The sequence below is a fragment of the Megalobrama amblycephala genome, linkage group LG6 (genome assembly GCF_018812025.1).
Source record: "Megalobrama amblycephala isolate DHTTF-2021 linkage group LG6, ASM1881202v1, whole genome shotgun sequence".
Lineage (NCBI taxonomy): Eukaryota > Metazoa > Chordata > Actinopteri > Cypriniformes > Xenocyprididae > Megalobrama > Megalobrama amblycephala.
Genome location: NC_063049.1, coordinates 28,210,245 through 28,233,099, shown reverse-complemented (window position 1 = coordinate 28,233,099; position 22,855 = coordinate 28,210,245). Strand labels below are relative to the sequence as shown.

General features: G+C 38.3%; 1 long non-coding RNA gene across 1 annotated transcript; it reads right to left on the bottom strand.

Annotated features, from left to right (window-relative positions):
- Window positions 1-12,024: 12,024 nt before the first annotated feature.
- LOC125270271 lies at window positions 12,025-21,791 on the bottom strand. Its single transcript, XR_007185310.1, has 2 exons — window positions 21,716-21,791; window positions 12,025-12,530 (listed from the first exon to the last, which is right to left on the bottom strand). It is a non-coding gene; the product is annotated as an uncharacterized LOC125270271 (long non-coding RNA).
- Window positions 21,792-22,855: the final 1,064 nt, after the last annotated feature.

The following is a 22,855-nucleotide window of genomic DNA, read 5'->3' as shown; positions in this document are numbered from 1 at the left end:
GAAGGTGAGTAAATGTTTATAAAATCCTGAAGCTACCCCTGCCACCACCCATGACGGGTTAAAATTAAACCAGAGAGGTGGGGCTGGATTTTCAACAATTTCACTTGACATAAGCTAAAGTCTACCAGAAACCAGACAGCCACACTGAAAGGAAACTGAAACAGATACGCTTGCACACATAACCAACCATAATCATTTTGTGCCCCCCTCCCCACACTAGTCAAAACAAAACTAAGAAACAGCTTGAAAGCCACAGAGGACTTTTTACATTTTTTCCCCTTTGCTGCATTCCTTTCAACTGTAAGAAGCCAGTCATCCCAGCATATTTGCTACTTGACAGTGACAGAGTATTTCTTCAGTTTACAAACACACACAACTGGGAGAGTTTCAAAGCGCACGCCGCAGTCAACAGCATTGTTAGTGCCGAGCTCACATTATTCTGTGCATCTCCACCTCACTGCAACACTGCTGTCAATCTACCTCCTCTCTCTATGCCTTATTTATGACACCGGTTTGGGGAGCATGCTGCGCGGGGGGCTCGGGGACACCGTTCTCCCAACAATACACTGCATTATTTGCCTAATCAAACAAACGGGAGGCACCTTCATGCAATATGTAGCATAACTCATGGAAACAAATGTGGCTCTTGTTTCATCTGTTGCTACACACGTGTTTGTCAGGACACAGTGTGTCTCGCTGTCATCGACAAAGCTGCAAATGGAGGTGTTAAAGTCACTGCAGATGTGAAACTGACAGAGATACCCACACCCCTCCTCTATTATTTCCAAACAAGAGGCATCACAGCTGAGGGCGATGGCTAACCTTTCAAGTGACCACTTATCATACAACATCCAAGCTCCCTACTTTATGGCTCAAATCATCACAACACGTTTTTGCAGGCACCATTTTGCATTTTTACTTTTTTTCCATAGGGATTTAAAAAAAAAAAAAGTTTTTGTTAAATAAAAGTCATGAACCAAGCCAACCAGCTACAAGGTAAATCATAGTATTACAAATTTTTAAAAGCAAAAGAGTATTTAAAAAAAAAAAAAAAGGACCAACACATGGGACAAGACTGTGTTAATGGCTTTAGTGAGGGACTGTACAAAATTATGCACTGCACTGCACTGAACAAAATTATAAACGCAACACTTTTGTTTTTGCCCCCATTTTTCATGAGCTGAACTCAAAGACTTTTTCTATGTACACAAAAGGTCTATTTCTCTCAAATATTGCTCAGAAATCTGTCTAAATCTGTGTTAGTAAGCACTTCTCCTTTGCCGAGATAATCCATCCACCTCACAGGTGTGTCATATCAAGATGCTGATTAGACAGCATGATTATTGCACAGGTGTGCCTTGGGCTGGCCACAATAAAAATCTACTCTAAAACGTGCAGTTTTAACACACAGCACAATGCCACAGATGTCGCAAGTTTTGAGGGAGCAATTGGCATGCTGACTGCAAGAATGTCCACCAGAGCTGTTGCTCGTGTATTGAATGTTCATTTCTCTACCATAAGTCGTCTCTAAAGGCATTTTATTGATGGCATTTTGAATGCACAGAGATACCGTGACAAGATCCTGAGGCTCATTGTGTTGTGCCATTCATCCACGACCATCACCTCACGTATACGACAGTGCGTTCCAGTTCCTGCCAATATCCAGCAACTTCGCACAGCCATTGAAGAGAATCAACAACCACAATCAACAACCTGATCGACTCTATGCGAAGGAGATGTGTTGCACTGCGTGAGGCGAATGGTGGTCACACCAAATACCCCCCCCCCCCCCCTCCTTATAGTGGCCTTTTATTGTGGCCAGCCTAAGGCACACCTGTGCAATTGATATGCAACACCTGTGAGGTGGATGGATTATCCAGCAAAGGAAAAGTGCTCACTAACACAGATTTAGACAGATTTCTGAACAATATTTGAGAGAAATAGGTCTTTTGTGTACATAGTTTTGTGTACATAGAAAAAGTCTTTGATCTTTGAGTTCAGCTCATGAAAAATGGGGGCAAAAACAAAAGTGTTACATTTATAATTTTGTTCAGTGTATATATATATATATATATATATATATATATATATATATATATATATATATATATATATATATATACACATATATACACACACACACACACACACACACACATGCACACACATAGTGATACCGACTTGATTATGCCATCTGCGGTGCTTCATGAAGGAGGGTGTTTCCTGCAAGCTCTTTTGGCGCGGTTTGCTCAAAACAACTCTCTGATTGCTGTAATTTTCTGTACAGCATCATGGCTAATATTTTTCACCACAAATTCAGATGTTAATAAAATAAACTTAAATAATGCAAGCATATGGCTTCAACAAAAACATATACCATTGATTAACAATCTTGGGAACTCACAGTAGTAAGTAGTAATCTATTTCCCTATGGAGGAAATTAATGAATTTACTTCCAAAACCTGACTATTGCACTCTATGTCACAAGATCACAACATGCTTTTGAAAGCACTGGATAAACTTGAGCAATGCTTAACTACACGTACACCATCCCTATCTTACAGAGGACGTATCCACTCTATGTGTGGTTTCGCAAGTCTGTGTCAGCTGAGAAATGTTCAGGTAAGTTGCACCTGGATGACTGTGATTGCTAAAGGTGTCTGGCTGACTCAAGGCTTTGCTCAAGAGTACAGGCAGATGGGTAATAATATACCAATATACCACAGTCTGTGTTTGCTCAGTGTGTGTCAACCATGTTTTCGGTTCACTCCCTTTAATTAAAGGGGCTTTCTGATGCACTGTGCAATATTGCACAGATGTGGTAGGGTTTGAGTGTAAAAATAAAAGTAACTGAGGTGGGTGTTGAGGTTGTACAGGTAGAGACATACAATATGTATAGATACCGTGCATGCAAACAAACAAAGTGTGTTTAAGATTCTAAAGCTTTACTCAACTGTATGATTACTGTTGTAGACTAATTAGTGTACAACATCAGCATATATTATATACATATTTATAAAATAGATAGCTGTATTTTAATTCTTAATTTAATACTTTGATTATCAAGGGAATTTTTCACTAAAAATTCTATCACTCACTCTCATGTTGTACCAAATGTGTATGGCTTCACAAAAGATATTTTGAAAAATGTCAGTGTAGCCAATACAATGAAAGCCATATAAAGTTGTTTGGACCTCATCATTGTTCAAAATGTCATTTGTGTTCGGCTTATAAAGTCAAAGAGGTTTAGAAGAACATCAAGGCGAGTAAATGATGACAATTTTAATTTTGGGGTAAATTATCCCTTTAATTATAAGTAGAGTATATGCATGACTGTTTCATTCAAATACAGCCATATCATAGATAAACTACTTACAATAAAAGTCAGTCATACAGTACTGCAATTAATACTTTTATATATTAGATATACAGTACCATTCAAAAGTTTGTTGTCAGTAAGGTTTTTAAATGTTTTTGAAAGAAGTCTATTATGTTCAGCCAGGCTGAAAAAAATAAATAAAAAAAAAAACACACTCTAAAAAATGGTGCTGGCTCAAAGTAACCCAATGTTAGGTAGTCTGTGCCGATTAATACCAGTTGACAGGTTGAAACTTAAAATGTCTGACAACAAAAGTTTTCAAATATGAATATAAGATTGTCATTTAATGTATTGGAAAAGCCTACTGATACCAGTTGTCTTCCAACTGATTCTCATTGGCTGCTCTTGCTGCTCCTGTCAAGTCCTAAAACATTTACTAAATGTTTTTGAGTATTTTATTATTTTAAAAGACTGACTTGCCATTTAATAAAAATATTGTATATGAACTAGTCCTGTCCCATATTTATATAGCTGAGATTTTAGAGTGCAATTTTATTATTTAAAATTAAAAACTTTTAATCAGGTTGACTGACCCAGCACTATGTAAAAAACAAACAAACAAAAAAACAGCAAATGGGTTAATGCATAAAACCAAACAAGCTGGGTCAAAATAAACCAGCATGTGTTCTTTCCAATATTTACCCAGCACTGGGTTGCTAAATAACCCAGAAATAGTTGCTTTTAACCCAGCATTTCAATATCGTGAAATATTAGTGCAATTTCAAATAACATGTCTATTTTAAAATATTATTCCTGTGAAAGTAAAGTTAAAGTTTCAACATCTTTTACACCTGTTTTCAGGGTCACATGATTCTAATATGCTGATGCTTGGTGCTCAAGATTTCTTATTATCAAGGTTGAAAACAGTTCAGAATTCTAATATAAAGTTCAAATGAAAAGCATTTATTTAAAAAAAAAAATACAGCAGGTCGTATTTAACCCTGGAAAAAAAATAAGTCATTAGCTTCTTGAATACATTTGTGCTACTTTTAGCTTCCCTGCTTGTACGCAGGCTCCTGCTTATGGATGCCTGCCAAGCAGTTACATAAAATCGATGAGAACTTCGTCAATAACCCTTTAGACGGATGGTAACAGAATGTGTTCCTTATTTTCTGATTATTCTAGATTAATCTATCCACTCCATTTCTCCCACTTATTCATCATAGAGAAGACTGATGCTGTGTTAGTGGAAAGATCTGGGAGAATAATGTTTAAAAATGACATTCTTAGGGATTCAAGACTCATGGTCTCATGAAATTCAGCCCGAGGCCCAGCTATCTGCTCATAATGGCAAAGCCTGAAGACTACAGCATTCAGTTTTGTTTTTACTGGAGCTCTATAATTGAATATGCGCCTGACATCAAACAGCTCTGATCTAGGCGGTTGGAATTGCCATCTGGAGTTCTGAATCCATGTAGCGCTGCTCCTCTGAAATCTTGCTGAGGAGGCAAGACCAGCCTCTTACCAACTAGCTAGATCATCTTCTCTGTTCTCTAACATCAAATGGTCTGATCAGTTTAATTTGGTAATAGTGAGAGTATTTGTGATCCTGTGCACTGATTTATCAAGAGTACAGTATATGTGAGTACTGTATGTAATCTTGTAGGTTCATGGTGCAACCGGTTGATTATGAAAGCCACTGTGAAATGCAGAGCCATGAAAGAGTGGTAACAGCGTGTTTCAACATCATGTGCTGTAGAGCAGGAAGTTTTGCAGGATCTTTAGAATGCTGGAATGCTGGGAAGGTTTATGACTTCACCTCGCCCTAGGCTGAAACTCACACGCCTCGCCCACATTTCTGATTCAGCCTTCAGGGTGTGTGTGTGTGTGTGTGTGTGTGTGTGTGTGTCTGTGAGTGTTGTGTGTACGGTATGTGTGTGAAAGGGGCAACAGATATGTCAAGGAACAAACTTTAACCCTACCCTAAACATGTACTTTACCCTCAGCACCAGATGTCTAGAGAGGATGTATTCTGAGCACGAACCCAAATGCCTGTACACAAACACTCCCACTCACAAAACAGCAAAACATTCAGGGCACACATGTCCACAATCACCAACACGGCTGTATATGAGGAATGTTCACAAGGAAGGGTTTGCACAACCATGGATGGTAGTCAGAATAGACGCAAGGCTCAAAGAGATACATACAGAATTAAAAATTATGCATAATATGGAAGGAAAGTTCTAGAGAAATAAAAATAATTTAAATAAGAAACACACATTTTTTTTTTTTTTTTTAATAAAAGATTCCAATGCAAATAAATGGTGTTATTTTGAGATTTCTATTCATTAAAGACTCCTGGAAAAAATAATGCATCATAGTTTCAACTAAAATATTAGGCAGCACTGTTTTCAACATTGATAATAATAATTAATGTTTCTTGAGCACTAAACCAGAATATTAGAATGATTTTTTTCTTTAGTTTTGGTTAAATAAATGCAGCCTTGGTAAGAGAAAGAGTCTTCTTTCAAAAACCTTAAAACATAAAATATTTTCAACCACAAACTTTTGAATGGAAAATAAGACAAAGTAAATAATTAAAAAAAGCTCATAGTACTAATATGAAGACATTCTTCTAAAACACTTAAAATTAAAAATGTGACAAAAACTGTATTAAAGTAATGACAGGGAGATACGCCTTCCCTATTCTACTTACGGAAAGAACGCGGCGCCAGTTTAGCTTTTTTCCGTAACTTGAATAGGGAAGGCGTAGGACATTCAGCGTAAGCGTTATAAAGAATGCGGGAGCAGAAAGTACGTTCAAGGCGATATTTTGTTTATAAAGCATAAACGGTTGTATTTTTTTCGAAAATGACTGATCGATTCGTTAGATAAGACACTTATTACTCATCTGGTATCATTTAAAGCCCTTGAAGCTGCACTGAAACTGTCATTTTGACCTTCAACCTGTTGGTAGCCATTGAAATCCACTGTAAGGAGAATAATCCTGGAATGTTTTCCTCAAAAACCTTCATTTCTTTTCGACTGACGAAAGAAAGACATGAACATCTTGGAAGACATGGGGGTGAGTAAATTTATCAGGAAAAGTGTATTTAAAAGTGGACTAATCCTTTAATCTCATAATTCTGTGAATTAATTTTTTTAATTTTGACTTTATTTTAAAAATATTACTTAAATGTTGTAATGTTAAAAATCCCTTCTTTTGAGATATCTATTAAATTCTCATAAATAGAAAAAGCAAAAAAGAGAGACTTTAATCAGGATCATAACGTGAATATTTTATAAGTGTTAGTCTAAATTTTCTAGTTCCAGGCCTTCATGGTTCAATAGTTATTCTGCTGCCAGCAGAGCTCTGGCACGGTGCATCATCACCAACACATATTACCAGCCTCCTCAGCTGGCATCGCGCCTAACACTGAAGTGTTTCGAGGAATGGGTGGTGGGGGTGTGTGATGAAATGGGACGGGTACACATTTTCCCCTTCACTTGCCAAAGTGGGGTTAATGTCCACGAAGCACAGAGTTGTGTTTTTTGTGTATGTGTGTGTGTGGCGGATGTGAGCAATGCTAGTGCATTGTAGGAAAACTAGGTCAGCAATGAGGGCTCTCTGGAAGAGGATGTGAACTTGTCACCTTTGATTCCATTAGAGGGACTGAACTTGGTGGGAGAAGATGGGAGAGGGAGAGGATATAAGGTCAAGAGATTGTTTGGTCACTGTGCCGTTTCACCAAGAGGAAAACAAACACTGAACTCCAGCAGAAGGCACAACCTCAGTCAAACCTTAATGGACAGGAGATTATTTGGTGAAGATTCATGACCATAAACTTCAAAACAGATGTTGACATGGGTTAAAACACAGGTTTGGGTCATTTCTTAGAGTGCAACCTGTGTAGCAAATGCAAGTGTTTTGAAGAGTTTACATTATATAGGTGTTACTTCAGTTTAGTGCACTTACAAATCATAGGTCAATTTTTTTTTACATATGTACATTAAGTAATATATATACATATAGCCAAAATGATGTAGCATACAGAGGGCATATTTGTTTTTAATATACAAGTTGGATTAAAACATCAAAATATGAGGAAAATATTAAACATTTAAAGGTGCCATCGAACATTTTTTTACAAGATGTAATATAAGTCTAAGGTGTCCCCTGAATGTGACTGTGAAGTTGCAGCTCAAAATACCCCATAGATTTTTTTTAATACATTTTTTTAACTGCCTATTTTGAGGCATAATTAGAAATGCGCCGATTCAGGGCTGCTGCCCCTTTAATTGCTCATGCTCTCTGCCCCCTCCCAAGCTCTCGACTCTATCATTGCATAAACAAAGTTCACACAGCTAATATAACCCTCAAAATGGATCTTTACAAAGTGTTCGTCATGCAGCATGTCTAATTGCGTAAGTATGGTATTTATTTGGATGTTTGCATTTGATTCTGAATGAGTTTGATAGTGCTCCGTGGCTAACGGCTAATGCTACACTGTTGGAGAGATTTATAAAGAATGAAGTTGTGTTTATGCATTATACAGACTGCAAGTGTTTAATAATGAAAATAGCGACGGCTCTTGTCTCTGTGAATACAGTGAGAAACGATGGTAACTTTAACCACATTTAACAGTACATTAGCAACATGCTAATGAAACATTTAGAAAGACAGTTTACAAATATCACTAAAAATATCATGATATCATGGATCATGTCAGTTATTATCGCTCCATCTGCCATTTTTCGCTGTTGTCCTTGCTTGCTTACCTAGTCTGATGATTCAGCTGTGCACAGATCCAGACGTTAATACTGGCTGCCCTTGTGTAATGCCTCGATGATGGGCTGGCATATGCAAATATTGGGGGCGTACACCCCAACCGTTACGTAACAGTCGGTGTTACATTGAGATTCGCCTGTTCTTCGGAGGTCTTTTAAACAAATGAGATTTATATAAGAAGGAGGAAACAATGGAGTTTGAGACTCACTGTATGTCATTTCCATGTACTGAACTCTTGTTATTCAACTATGCCGAGGTAAATTCAATTTTCAATTCGATGGCACCTTTAATATGAAAGAAGAACCAAACATTAAACTTAGTTAAGGAAATTATCTGACAAAATTATTTGGCATGCAAAAATTTGTTGGCCATACAAAAAATGAATAAAAAAGATTAAAATTTCAATTAAATGTACATTTATTAGTTTAGCACTTTTCACAATCGTTTCAGAGCAGCTTTACAGAAAATGCATTTTTTAAAAATGAAATGAAAATGCAATAATACAAACAATGTATTAATTTAAGTCCTCGCAGGGGTTGGGGTCAAAAGAGTCTATTTTCAAAAAGTCCACAGTACCAAAAGTGCCCATAGTTGAACATATATACATATATTAATTTGACATCTAAGATTCTTTAAAGTTTGTGGCCTCGTAAACCAACCGTATGCTGGCAAGGAAAGCATCACTCACTGGTTATCTATTAGCTATAATACTGACAAAGATTAAAGGGGGTTTTGGAACATGACAAATCCATTTCCATAAAGGTCACTGGACGCCCAAGATAATGGATTTGTTATGTATGTAACCCAACCCAGCCCTTCATCTCACTGCATCGACAGGATACCGTGGAGACACACTCAACCACACGTAGCGTTCCCGCTAAGCGGCTAACACTTCATCAGCCGCCATAATTTCATACGGCAAGCCCTGCTGACAGCTTAGGGAAGTGCAGGAAAGGGAATGTGTCTCAAATGTGTGCTTCTTAAAGCTTTCCGTTTAGTTTGTGGCCACACACACACACACACACCGACTAATGGAAGACTAGTGCAGTCGTTGCGATGGCTCTCAGCCCATTGACGCAACCGAGCGCACTGTGAGCCCCTCGCTGGGCCAAGGACAAGCTCTGTCTCCACTTCTGCCAATAGCGATGAGTCTGAGAGCATACCTTCTGTGAGAAGGAGACTAGTGCGGGGGATTAGACAGCATCAGAACTTTCCGGAGCGATATCTAAAATTTGGAGTTGTGAGCTCAGACTTTGAGGGAAGCACAAATCCACAGCTGCTCGCTAGAGGATTAGCCCCCTTGCGCTCAAACTTAATGAGGACGAGTAAGCCCATTCCTACAGCTCCACGCGAGACACGATCATGAAGTGTGCTGAGGAATGACAGAGACAAAAGAGAGAGACCGGAAGAAAGGACAAGTCTGAGTGCGCAAAAGTGAGAGGACTTGTCTGCCAAAGGGGGACTCTTTAATTCGGTCTCTGTTGAGGAGCGGGTCGAGTGGAACGCTGGCCTGTCTGTCACCGCGAGGCTCCAGTGACCGCCTGACAGATCACAGCACAGCACCGCATCAGGGGGGCCAGTAAATTGGCCCGGGGGGCCTCCTTCGCCTCCTTTCTCCAGCTGAATCTGCAGCGGTTTATGGCAAGGCTGATGGGTAGTGTGGTACACAGGAGGCTATTTATGAGACATATTTGTCCACGGCAGCATTTTCAGCAAAAAGTGGTTTACATGTGTTCAGGGTTGTCAGGGGGGAGCGAGCTGCTCTGGGAGGAATACAGGTACAGCGCTTTATTCAAAACAAAGTAACATTATAGCCACAGCAAACTGTCTGATACAGGACACAAGAAGAAGCAGGCTATTTTCGGCAACTCTGAACTCTGAGATCTGCAATATAGCATTGCTTCAAAGGAAGCTATTTGCTAAAGACTTGGTTCTCGAATTGATTCCTGTTCATGGATGAAGAAACTAATTAGGCACTGGTCGGTTTACTGTCCACTGACACAATGAATAAAGCCCCCAAAGGACCCTCCTGTGCCAGACTTGGAGAACTGAGCTTTAAAATGCAATCATATTATCAAAACTAGACTTTTATAATTTATGAAGAAACTGTGCTAGGGTGTTGTGGGTGGATTCTTGCTGGGCCACCCACATGTATCTATCATATTCTGGCCCCTGGATATGGCTCGGGTTCCTCATTCAATTGCTTAAAAAACAATTATTTCTCTTCATTATTCACAAGCCATCATTCACATGGTGAAGTTTAAAGTCAGTATGAAATAAAAAATCATCTATTTAGTAAATGCATGTTATAGATCTCAGAATAATTCATCTACGTATGCATATGCTTATTTTTTTTTTTCAAACGATAGACTTCCTCAATCGTTTAGTCAATTTAGTCACATTCACAATCAGCTGCTTCGCATTCATGAGTGCAATGGCCACATCTTAAAATCCAATCAACAACCAATGGATAGAACAACCCAATCTCACAGCAAGTCGCACTTATTTTACAAGGTGGCTAATTTGTACGAATTACCCCTAAAAAACCTACCTCTCACTGGGGTTCAGACAAATCGTTTGAATTCGTACAAGTGAGGTCATACAAGTGAGGTTATACGAATTAGCCACCCCGTAAAATACACAAATTGGTCGTGAGATAGCGTTGGATAGAACCAAGTCCCATTCTTCCTTTTTTATTCTTTCTGTTAATACTTCGTTAGACCCGGATATACGTCACAGCATGGAAGAAAATATCTGTTCCGTTTCATCATGACTTTTATCATAACAGCTTAAATAGACAATATCAAATAAATAAAGAGTCAAATAAACATATATTGAAATTTTCTAACAAATATTGCAGATAAGAATGTTAACTCTGAATAAATTCTTAACACTACTAAACGTCAGCACATAAATGATAATGATGATTACATTATTAAGAACCAAAAATTAGTTGATAACCAAGCCACTTCTATGTGAAATGAGGTGGGCATTTGGATAACAATAAATCTGGCCAAGTGTAATGCCACTTAATATCAAGAAGTGAAAACATAAAATCAAAACATGTTAAACATGTTGCACTAATTTGACCCTACAAGAGCTCATTTGCTGGAAAAGCAAAGCTTAATGGTGTTCATTTAAAGTACAACTGTTTCTCTCCCACACAGATTATTAGACTGATGTCTGCTTTTATCACTAGTGCCCTAGATGTAAAAATTAGATTTTTGTTTTTTGTTTTTTTGTAGTCTGAACAGGAAAAAACACATGAAAATCGATTTTCAAAAAACAACCTTGATAAGTGGTTTGAAATCTGATTAAACATGGTTTTTAATGCATCTCTGTCTAAGCGGTCAGATCAGATTTCATGTGGTTTTTTCGTCATTCGTTGTGCAAAGGGATGTTACGTCAGGTGTTGCAACAAGAAGACTTACAGACATTTCAAAATTGCATTCATCAACCTTTCCTATTGTATATGTTGCTGTCTTCAACGAATGTGTTCAGATTTGGATACTGTCTTGATGAAAAACAATTTATGGCGAATAATCCATTGTTAAAGTGTTACACATGGTGAACCGTAACACAAGTTTGCATTCTTACAACCAGTTTGTACAAACTACAAAACGTCACTGCAGACAGAAAAGAAAAAAAAAATCAGATCTGTAACAAAGCCATATTGCACTTTGATTGTCTTTATCAAGGGCTTCACATTGCTGTTCACATAAAGTTCCTTGAAAGAGTTAAATTTCAAAGACAGAAGAGGCTGCTAGTACAAGATTTGATGTATGAAACTAAAATTACACAAATGACAAGCTGGAAAAGGAAAGTAACAAAGTGAGACATTAGTCATCAGTCATTAGGTAAAAACTCTAGAAAAGCACTACATCACCCTCCTTAACAAACTAGGATACAACTAATCAGAAGCGCTCTTTATTTGTATTGAAGAACTCACTTCTGCCATGTCATTTCCACAGAATGAGGCAGGCGTCCTGCTGAACGCTGCATGTGTGCACAATCAAGCCAAGAGCGAAGGGGATTCAATTCCAAGCAAAGCAACCTTTCCTGGAGCGTACCCATTCATTACAGACATCCCGAGGCAGGGCATGGAAGTGCATCTCCACTTGCTAAGACTCAATTTGAACAGTGGGGGATCTGAAACAGAGCCGGGACATATGGCTGAGTCACCGCTCTCCTGAGCTCCGTAACCTACAGCCGTGCAGCCTATCATAGCAGGTAGAGTGGCAGGCCGCTTCCACACGATTAAGTTGCACCTTTCTATGCGCAGGGCTATAAAAAAGACAGCGAATAACTGTAATCCACGTGATAGAGCCCAAAATAGCAGTCATAACGTTTATCACCTCAAGTGGTCCCTGCCTGCATACAGGAGGCGCAGAGATGAAGAAGGGCGGAGTATTGGGCGAGCTGCAAAACAAGACAGAGAGAAAGAAAATCTGTGACAAACGGGATGAGAAATCCTGACTGACAGGCAGTTTACTGTAGCAGAGAGAAGAAAAATTCACACTTAGCCACTGCTAAACTGGAAAAAAAACAGGTGACTAAAGTGTTTGAATCTGTCCAAATGGTAAACAGAGAAACTCTCATATCACACATAGAGTTGATCTGAAACGACTGGCTAAGTTTTGTGATTTTGAGTCGGTGTGAAAGTGGGTGAGAACGCGTCGGCATGTTGAAGATATAAGCTCTTCCAATTCTGCACTCCGTCGAGGACGGTGACTATTATATTCCATTGGGATGACAGAGTCAGCAGGGCTAGAACCTTTGCGAAGGGGAGAGGTGTCAGAGGGATTGGCCGATGCCGGTGAAGGGGACGGGTGCTGGGGTGACAGGCTGTCAGAGTGTCTCACAGTGAGGTGAGCAAAGGGAGAGATGGGTAATCACAGGTAGCCAAATTTCTCTTGAGTGATGGACAGGAGATGGGCACAAAGTTCACAAAACCAGATTCTGGAGGGATTTTGTAGTATAAAATGTTTGGAGTAGGGATGCACAATAGAAAAATTTAAGCCGATAATTCATTTCATATTATGTCAAATATTGAAAAGCTATACTATTTGGTCTAAAAACAAAAATAAACTAAAATCAATTCAAATAATCATACATGATATTCAATATCTATACAACTAGCTAATACAACAAAAATCAAAATATTTGCTGATTACAGTATGGTACAGATTGTGGATCCCTAGCTTGGCATGAGAACAAAATACATTACATTACAAAATACATACAAACTATTGTTTAAAATGTGATTTTTTTTTTTTTTTTTTTGACTGAATTGGTCAGGTGACATTAAAGACCTTCTAATTACTAATCAGCATATTAGAATGACTTTTGAAGGATCATGTGACACTGATGCTGAAAATTCAGCTTTGCCATCACAGGAATAAATTACATTTACTTCTTTTTAAAAGATGTAATATAAGTCTAAGGTGTCCCCTGAATGTGTCTGTGAAGTTTCAGCTCAAAATACCCCATAGAGTTTTTTTTATTAATTTTTTTAACTGCCTATTTTGGGGCATCATTAACTATGCACCGATATATAGGTTGCGGCCCCTTTAAATCTCCCACTCCCCCCGCCCTGGAGCTCGCGCTTGCCTTGAACAGCATAAACACAGTTCACAGAGCTAATATAACCCTCAAAATGGATCTTTACAAGATGTTCGTCATGCATGCTGTATGCATACATCGGATCATGTGAGTATAGTATTTATTTGGATGTATTACATTTGATTCTGAATGAGTTTGAGGCTGTGCTGCGTGGCTAAAGCTAACATTACACACTGTTTGAGAGATTTATAAAGAATGAAGTTGTGTTTATGCATTATACAGACTGCAAGTGTTTAAAAATGAAAATAGCGACGGCTCTCTTGTCTCCGTGAATACAATAATAAACGATGGTAACTTTAACCACATTTAACAGTACATTAGCAACATGCTAACATTTAGAAAGACAATTCACAAATATCACTAAAAATATCATGTTATCATGGATCATGTCAGTTATTATTGCTCCATCTGCCATTTTTCGCTATTGTTCTTGCTTGCTTACCTAGTCTGATGATTTAGCTGTGCACATCCAGACGTTCTGCCCTTGTGTAATGCCTCGATCATGGGCTGGCATATGCAAATATTGGGGGCGTACACCCCGACTGTTACGTAACAGTCGGTGTTATGTTGAGATTCGCCTGTTCTTCGGAGGTCTTTTAAACAAATGAGATTTATATAAGAAGGAGGAAACAATGGAGTTTGAAACTCAGTGTATGTCTTTTCCATGTACTGAACTCTTTTTATTCAACTATGCCAATATAAATTCAATATTTAATTCTAGGGCACCTTTAAATTATATTAAAATAGAAAACAGAAAATATTTCACATTATTGCTGTTCTTACTATATTTTTGATCAAATAAATGCAGCCTTGGTGAGCATAAGACACTTCTTTAAAAAACATTGATTTTTTATTTTTTTTTTACCAACCTCAAACTTACATTAGTGTAAACAAATTTTTTTTACACTTTCCACCAAATGGAAGTTGTGTAAAATCTTTAGCCTGAATAGGAGGGATAAAAAGTCATGCTCCAAAGCATTGCAGACAAAAAGTGCATCTATTATGCAATCACTGTGCACTTTAGTTTTATCACCCCACCATTAAGGGGCTGGCAAACACCACCTGAATGAAAGAATCAGCTTATGTCAGCCATATGCGTTTGTTATTAACAAAGCAACACTGTAACTGTCCACCATTTGATCCTGACCCCGCAACAGATTAGGCACTTCACAGTCAAAGAAAAAAGTCACTCCCACAGACACAAAAACATCATTCAAATTACTGTCCAAACAGCCAGACTATAGTGGTAATTGTGCTCAGCACTAAAAAGGAAGTCATTAAACACACACATATGCAGTACAATAATGTAAACTGTTTACACAGTAATGGCTGAGGACAGAGTACTGCAAAAAGCTGAATAATAATAGAGGATAATGTGACACTACAATCAGTGTAGAGGAAGAGGAAAAGAGGAAAACATCATATGGTACAGAAGAGAGTTATTCAGTACAAGACTATTATGTGCTATAACACCAATGAAAACTATATTGAATTATAGAGAAAAAATTTTTTTTAGTTTTTTTTTACTTATACAGTATTGGAAGGAGTCATGTAGTAACACGTTTTTTTCTTTAATGGGATGTAAATAAAAGGTTAAATCCAAATTTTAAATGGTCAGTCAACTGGTGATAGCTAAGACAATTAAGTGTGCAACAAAGTGAGAGTCCATTAAGCAATGGCACAATAACAAAAAAGAAATTAGTATCACATACAGTAAAGCAATTGTTACATACTGCCTCAAACAAAACATCTGTGGATTACTAAACCTGAGTGATTCAGTCAGCGCTGCTGCTGAGTCATAAATGCCCAAGAGATACCAGAGTGATCTTACAATTTACTGGTAAATGAAGAAGCTATAGCACGTTTACTGTAGAGCACATTTTGTTGTTTTGCAGTATGCCGTGATGGTAATTTGGTATTACTCTGAGCATGATGCAATTTCTGATAATTTATTGTGTGCCATCACAGGCTAATGGAGCATTTTGTGTTATAAGGCATGACAACAAACTAATACTGAATAAAAACATTTCTTTTCAAAAGATAAAAACAGAAAAGTCTATATTTGCTCCATTTAGATGCATTGCAAATGATGAAACAATCTTCAGTTCTTCCTGTACACCTGCTGAATGGCAATAAAGTGAACCTTATAACCTTGTATATATTTTTGTTTAATTTCAATCTGTTTTATACAAGGTTTAAGGTTCACTTTACTGCCATTCAGCTCTACAGCTATATATATTTCTTACGTTCAATATTAGAGTTGTTAATAGCCCTAGATTAACTTTCTATTAATTGAATTGCATTTTGATGACAGAAACATGCTCTTTAAAAGCCTGCTTTCTTACGTGGTCAGGAAACAAGGGTCAGCTACACTTTTCTAATGACACTCTTTAATTTGCATTTACTGCACTGTAGAGAGTGCGAAAAAATTATATATCAGAAAGTTTGTGTTATTAAAGCATATACTGACACAACCTGAGTTACACAGCTTACATTACGGTTAGTTCTTGTCCTTGATTCTGATTGGTCAATAGCTGTGTTTTATTCACGATAAAACAGCTATGACCGCTTCACCCAACAGTTCGATGTATCACTACACAACACCCTTAGCAACCACTCTTAGCAATGTAAACTGTATGTTTTCAATTGATATTGTTCGTTGAAACTTACTGTATTATGTAGAAGAGTATTGTGAGAAAGAGACTGAGTGAGCGAGTTTATTACCTGCATTCAGATTTAGCATTTTCCTTCAGGTCAGTCCTATGTTCATAATAAAAAATCTGTTTAAATGTCCAATGTATTATCTTGTCCTTTTAGCAGTTAAGGGGTTTTCCCGTGACTGACAGCACTAGTCAAAGCATTTGTCAGTTGCATCTTATTCACAACAATTCAGTCTTTTCAATGTAAAAGTCTTCGCTACTGACTGTGACACACTCATAAAGACAATCTTTGCCGCCATCTAATGGCATAATAATGTAACTTCTGTTGCCGTTCACTGTCAGGGACTATTTTTTCCGGCGGAAGGAAGGCTTTTACTAAGAGTTTACTTCATGAAAGTTGCATTGTTACATATTTTTGGCTTTAATATTTGTATTGTGTGGTAACCGTTTTATAAAAGCGATAAGGTACTCGAGGCTAGTGCTGTATCGTGAATAAGTCACGGCTGAAGGGGTTGCAGCCGTGACTTATTCACGATACAGCACAGCCTTGAGTACCTTATTAGGCTGCACAAAATGTATAACTGGTACCTATAAACGAGTAAAATATTAGGCTGTGATACTATCAATTTCATGATGTCCATTTAAATAATAATAAAAAATGGTTATTTATAATACTAAACAGGATGCTTTGATAAGAATAGATCAACAGTTGCTAGAATAGACTTCTGGCTGCTTTCACCTTAGTGTATAAAGACAGTCTGACCTTGTAAATGTTAAATAAACCTGCTCAAGCATACGTTCACACAGCAGTGGAATACAGATGTCAGTCCTGTATTTGAGTCCTTAATACAGTGACATTCACACACAGTCCAGTTATTTAAGGGAGTAACAACCGCATTATATAACCAAACTCACACCTGTAAATTTTCAGGACTCACAACCGCATTCTCTGAAAACCCGCGCTGTGCTGTCTCTACCATGTGATGTGGGTTTTTTTGTGTGGTTTCTGTTTCTTACAGTGACTGAGATATGAGCTGTGTGTCATCTGAAGGTATTAGATCCAGTCAATGTTCTCCACCGGAGCTGCTCCTGTCAGTTTTGTGTTCCATGCGCGACTCAAATGATCTACTCTCCGCCCAGATATAAAAGCTGCTGTCGGTTAATGAAGATTTGACGGATGAACTCATGGCTCAATTGGACTCTTGTCATGTCAAAGTAATAAGACTTTTCAGTTGTCGCCATCTTTGATATTACTTTGGTCGCTGTTGCTATGGTTGCTACAGACAGTATTCGAAACACTACTACAAGTTGCTGTATGAATGACATTTCGAGACTAGCATCTTTAAGTGAATGTGGTTGTCCATCCCATAAACTGACAGCGTAAACATAGCCATACAGACCGGTTGCTATGATGTCAACTCAAATGAACTTTGAAAAATGGAACAATCTAGGATTGTTTCAAATGGTAAACAAATCCAGCTAACTAAGCAATCCACATATGGAGAACGTAGTCCAGGTGCTAAATTATTGCACATTTCTCTAATTGCATTTTAATAAGCTGCAAATGTTTACAACGAGGGACATTCATAGATCGTGTCCCCAGTGCTCTCTCCATTTGGCTGGCAGGCAGAGACTGGTATGATGGAGAAGCATGCTTCATTGTAACACTCCGTTTGTAATTACTCTCATTTAGAGGGGGAAAAAAACATAAAAATGCGAGACGAATGAATTATGCGCTTCCTCCGTCTATATATGGCAGAAAGGAAGAACGTAAAAAGCGAGAAAGAGAGAGAGAAACTGCAGAAACTAGCTTTTTCTTTTCTATTTCTCAGGCTGCTTCATCGGACTCAACCCGGGCAAATGTGGAAATCCATCGCTCTGACAGGAGCCTGTCACATTCCATCGCTCCGGGCCGACAGATCCCTCTGTCTGATTCTGAAGGGTTGTTATGTATGAAAGTGCCGGCTGACTCCTCAGCCCCAGTGCCAACACTCTGATAAGCAGGATGACATCTGCACTACATTATTCTACAGCGGTTCTTTGTGCATGCTGGAGATTGGGAGATCGGTTCGGTATATAGGGGAGGAGGAAGGTGCAGGATGTGTTGGGGAGGAAAGCAATTACCCACATTTGAGGGGAAGTCTTCGTCTGGGACCCAGAGAAGGGATTTGATGTGATGGTCTTGCTCTCCCTTCTTTTTCTCTTTCTCATCTTCTGTCTCTCATCAACTTCACTAGCTGCATCTTCCATAGCAAGAGGCTCTAGAGTGGCTCAAAGCCTCCTGGTCCTCCCACAAGGCCTTCACTCTCGCCTCCAGCTCTCGGCACATATATAGGCGAAACCTTGTAAAGCTGAAGAAATTGAGTTCCCTCCAAGTGCCTCTCATTATTCATGTTGCCATATATGAAGCCTCGCAAACATCTGGGAGCTGGGTAGTTTATGGTATATTTAAAGGGAAATTTATGGTATCTTTAAAGGGTTACCACACTATCTTCTCCTTATGACTCCATACAGTTTCGCTACCCCTAAATCTGCTCTTACTCCTGAAGCTTTAATAAGCATAAAAATACATGACACAAATTTTAAGTTAAAGCCACAATATGTAAATTTTCACCGCTAGAGGTCGCTTATTCAAAACAAAGGCGTAGCTTGATGACACCTTGATTTCACGGAATCATGGGATGTGTTGTCTTCACATCTACAGCCGGTGGAAAAGAATCAGGATGGGACTCGGCAGAAATCATGTTCATGGATATGATTATTAACATTACTGTAGTATGAAGCAGAGCATGGCCAAGCGCTGCAGGAGTTGAACGAGGCAGCTGGAGCAATTGCTAATGAGAGACGATCGCGACACACATAGATTTTATTAAGCCACAGTCGCCGCTTCCGCTTCTTCCGGTCATGAGAGTATGTATGTGGGGTAAAGCAGTGCTGTTTTATCATACATAGATACATTTGTGTGTTGAAATTTATTATAATGCTACTCTGTGCGTTCACTCGGCAGCTACTATGAGATACTTTGTTGTACATTGCAGTAAGCTAGATTGATATTAGGCATGGAAAAACATGGTACTAATTATTTCTCTGGATTTAAACATTATTGGAAACATTTGGGATAAAGTACACAAGTCAGTAAATACACAAGTCAGACTGTCACAGTACACAAGTACACAAGTCAGCAAAATATATAACATTGTTCTAGTTGTTTTTGGATACTTTAATCCAAAAATCCTACATATTGTGCCTTTAAAAAGTCAATTTTTATTAGATTGCAACTGTTTGTATAGTCTTTTATATTGACATTTTTCTTGCTTTGTCTGTCAGCTCAAAGCAATGCATTATGGGACTGCCCTCTCAACAAAGCATAAATGCTTTGATAATCTCGGCCAGAGAGGAAGAGGCTTGGGAGTTGCTCAGAGAGAAAACAGAGGTAGTGAGGAGGCTCAAAAGCAACAGTAAAGACATGCATAATGTTACAAAAGATTTCTAATTCAAATAAATGCTGTTCTTCTGAATTTTTTTCTAAAAGAAAAAAGTGTATTATGGTTTCGTGAGCACTTAATCAGCATATTAGAATGATTTCTGAAGGATCATGTGACACTGAGAATGGAAAAATAGCTGCTGAAAATTCAGCTTTGCCATCACAGCAATAAAATATGTTTTAAAATATATAATAATAAAATTGTACATTTAAATTGTAATAATATTTCACAATATTACAATTTTTACTGTCTCAAATTAATGTAGCCTTAATATGTGTGTGTGTGTGTGTGTGTGTGTGTGTGTACATATATATATATATACACACACATTTAAATTAAGTAAATAAACTGCTAATAATTCTATATATATATATATATATATATATAATTGTATATATATATATATATATATATATATATATATATATATATATATAATTGTATATAATTCTGTAGTTTATTTAGTTTATTTACTTAATTTAAATGTGTGTGTGTGTGTGTATACCTAGAGGAAGCCACAAGATCATAGAGGAAGCCACAAGATCCCATTGCTGTTTGTGTGTGCATGAATGTGTGTCAGTGTGTGTTTGCACTAACAGCACCGGTCAATTTCTGTCAGAGACCTTTTTAACATGCACAGACACCAACAAATTAAACATACAGCTGTGCTTATCAGGGATTTCAAGGCCGCTGGGTTCATGAGCTCAGCTCCTGTTTAACTGTCAATTTTTATGCATTTCTGGCATTTCAGGCATTAATTTACGGCACAGTCATCAGAGGTAATCAGGCCTTATTACGGCCGGAAAGAGGTTTATCTCCTCAGCCCTTAATCCTGATTCACTTCAGCTGCTTCCACAATTCTTAGTTTTTTTACAACAAAGGCATTAACTTTACCCCATTTAAATAACTTCCCCATATTGCTTTACATGCATATAGACCATCTGATCGCTTTTAAGCTGCATTTCACGCCGTCGCGGTCTTCAAAAGGGCCAGTGACGAGGCCATTGCGATGAGATGAGATGCGAGTGTGGGTTGCTGAGCTGCTTGATTTGATTTGGGGAGATGATACTACACCCAGGAAGTGCAGGGGAAGGGTTGAATCAATATGCATGTAGTAATTAGGCCCCATTAAAAAAAAGAACTTCAGAGGAAGGAAGGTTATAAAATGTTAATGAGACTTCAACCCCAGATCTCTCTGAGCATGTGCGTCTCTGTATGTGTGTAGCATCCGGGTCAGTGCAAATGGAGCCAGCCATGCACGTCATACCAAACTCAAACTAACAATCTTCATTCATTTCTGAAGCATTTCACACAATGTGCACCTGAACAGGGTTTTGAGGTGAAACCGTCGCAGGTAAAGATGTTCAGTATGTGCTCTGATACACTGTTCCTGTGGCAGGCCCTGTATGGTAATTTATTGGCAGTGATAGCTCCCCACAGACATTCTGCCTCCTTCAGGGGCAGGCAGGGGCACTAATGGAGGCGGGTGCAGGCCCGATCAATATGAGGATGGCAAGCGGCCCAGCCTCACAGCTGTTGCCAGGCGAAAAGGCTCCAGTAATGGAGCTCTGTTAGACAACACTAGCGGAAGGTATGGGATTGTCTTTATATCCCGACGCTCTCAGCTGTCCCACTTTGTGACCTGCTGTGGAGGAATATGAAAACGGCTGGAGCAAAAGCCACTGCGCCCCAATACTTAAACCATCAGCACCTGATTACATCCACCTAGGCCACACCAGCCACCTACATCCAAACCCCTTAACCCTAATCATGCTCCTGTCAAAGGTTCTGGAGAAATGATTCCCCTTCACAGTCTGAGAAATGTGCAAAATTGTACCTTTAGTTTGTCAATGGGGCAGTGTTCTCAAAGGCAGTGGTCCGTGAAGAATTCCAAGTGGTTTGCGAGTTGATTTGCTGGAAAATAAAATAAAAAGCATAAGAATGATAAATAAAATGACAACAACAACAAAAAAAAAAACTTAAATTAACATTAAATGAACAACATTGAATTGATTAGCTAACAATTCATTTCAGTCAATTAGTGAACAGACTAATAGTAGTTTTCTGTTGCTAGCAAACCGTAGGATTATTCAGGTTCATTTAAGTAGCAGTCTAGTTATTTTTAAAGAAATAATCATAAAAAATAAAAATAAAAATCTGGGAAACAGGATTGTGAAACAGGATTGGTAGTGTACAGACTCTGGCGGGACAGTTGTACGATACAACCTTCCCACCCTCCAACTCCATGCAGATGAATGGCTGCCACACTCCACCAGCAATTGGATTATATGGAAAGCTTTCTCCTCAATGAGTGCTTTGGTAATGCAATCTGCTCACACTGCCCACTGCAAAGATGAGCAGAGTGAGCAAAATGCCGTGGCACCGAGCATACGTCCCTCTCGGAGGTGACGGATGACTTTGATAGCATAGTGCCTTTGGAGACAGGCACTTCCTCGCATGACAGCAGGGTAAGTGATATAGAATGGCATGTATATTTTCCCAAACACTGACACGTCTCCTTGCCACAATAGGGTTGGAGTTCTAGAAACCCTTGAGATCCATCTCTCACCTGAAAGCAGGCCATTTATTTAGTTGCTGTATAGTTTTGTTATGCTAGTGATTTATGATTCCAATTTGTCATTTAACTACATGTGGAAACAGGTAGCCAAAATGCTCTCAGGTATTTAACAGTTCAAGGAATCTGTGAACAAACCATAAAACATAAGCTTGGCCATTTTTGGTTCCTGCACAACAACATGATGCCAAAAACCACATACTTGTTCATGCTAACAACTTTCTAAATAACTTAAATACATCTGGAGATGCCTGAAATGCACAAAAATAGCTTTTTACAAAAATCATCATTAGGGATGATTAAACTACTTAATAGAACTGTTGCTTTCATGCTTGGTTCCTTAATTGCTGCTTGCAGCTATATTTACTTTCAGCTCAAGTAATACTGAAAGATTTGCTGATA